This window comes from Suncus etruscus, chromosome X (assembly GCF_024139225.1).
Source record: "Suncus etruscus isolate mSunEtr1 chromosome X, mSunEtr1.pri.cur, whole genome shotgun sequence".
NCBI lineage: Eukaryota > Metazoa > Chordata > Mammalia > Eulipotyphla > Soricidae > Suncus > Suncus etruscus.
This window is the reverse complement of record NC_064868.1, coordinates 36655849-36657412: the sequence shown is the minus strand read 5'-3', so window position 1 is coordinate 36657412 and position 1564 is coordinate 36655849. Positions and strand designations below refer to the sequence as shown.

At 36.5% G+C, this 1564-nt stretch overlaps 1 pseudogene; it reads right to left on the bottom strand.

The window, feature by feature from the left end:
* Positions 1-593: 593 nt before the first annotated feature.
* On the bottom strand, positions 594-770 carry LOC126000022 (uncharacterized; annotated as a pseudogene).
* Between the last annotated feature and the right edge of the window lie 794 nt (positions 771-1564).

The following is a 1564-nucleotide window of genomic DNA, read 5'->3' as shown; positions in this document are numbered from 1 at the left end:
TAGTTAACCCAGGACAGACTCTGGTTCCATTCCAGGTATCCCATATGTTCCCCGAGCCTGCAGGAGCGATTTGTGTGCACAGAGCCAACAGCAACCCCTGAGTGCCACCGGGTATGCCCCAACCCTCCCAATTTTTAGTCTTAGTTTATATTATTATACATAATAAGCTGGAAATCGGACTTTTAAAAATTCACCTTTGGATTTCCAAAGCAGTACTCAGAGGACTTAGGAGCCACTCCTTTAACTTCTCAACTAACTGGATAGTTTATTTAATGAAATTTAATGAAAGAACCTTGTGGTGTTTGGGATTATGAGGGTCAATTTAGTATAGTATGGGTCCTCAAGGATACACTTTGTGATTCTTTTTAAAAAATATCTACGTGATTACATGATACAACATGATTACAACACAACATGGTTACAAACATATTTGTAGTTGGGTTTCAGTCACAAAAAGAAGATCTCTCTTTACCAGTGCAACATTACCACCATCAATGCCCCTCCTATCTCTTCCCCCATCTTGTGATTCTTAAGGGACTATAGTGCTCGCTGTTGATTAAAATTTGGGCACACATATGCACTAATTCTTTTTTTTCTGGTGCACTGTTCCTGGAGGTACTGCAATACCAGGTCGATGCGTGGAATGGACGGAGCAAGCTCCTGTTCCAGTTCCTAGTGCCAAAAATCCATTTAATATATTGTCGTCGGTGTATCAGATATTAAACTGATAAGAACAGATACTACACTTAGCCAAAAGGCCGAGAAGCGATAATGCACTAATTCTATATTATTTCCCTGGCCCCTGGAAATATTTAAATGGAAATGAGAAAGTACCTCTAATTGCTCTTTAGAATACTAATTACCATACAACATGGATTGTTTATATAATATTAAATATAATATCATGTAATATACTTTAATAAGTGCTTCTTAAAATGGGTGAGTCTCCGCAAAATATAAGACTGCAAAGAATGTGTATGTAAATATTTTAAGATTTTTTTTTCTAGGATAACTGAACTGAAGATGATTGTGAAACTTCATGGAATTCAAAAACATACCGTCAAGTTAATTATAAACAAGTATATATCTGGGAGAAGGTAATGAAGCTAGGAATAACTTGACCTTGCAAACATGCATTATTTCCACATTGCTTTTGTGTTTTATTTTTGATTTCTACTGTTCCCCAAGTTATCTAGGATATTTATAGAATTTTGAAATGTTTTTGTCATGTGCTTCATTTAAAAATAAATTGACATTTACATGAATTTATAAAATCTTTGAAGCATGCAGTGAACATTAAGATTGCTAGACACTTCAAATAAGTGATAGTTCCCCAAACAAGACTTTCTGTGCTTTTTTTTTTAATTTTTATTGTGACCAATGTGCATTACAAATCTTTCACTGCATCATTTATGGTACATAGTGACAATGAATGAGGGGCATTCCCACCACCAGTGCTGACCTCCTTCCGTCCCTATTCCCAGCATGCATCCCACATCTCCCTCCTCTACCCCCCAGTATGCCAGTGCAACTGGTCTCCACTTTACAGTTTGTTGTAGATTGA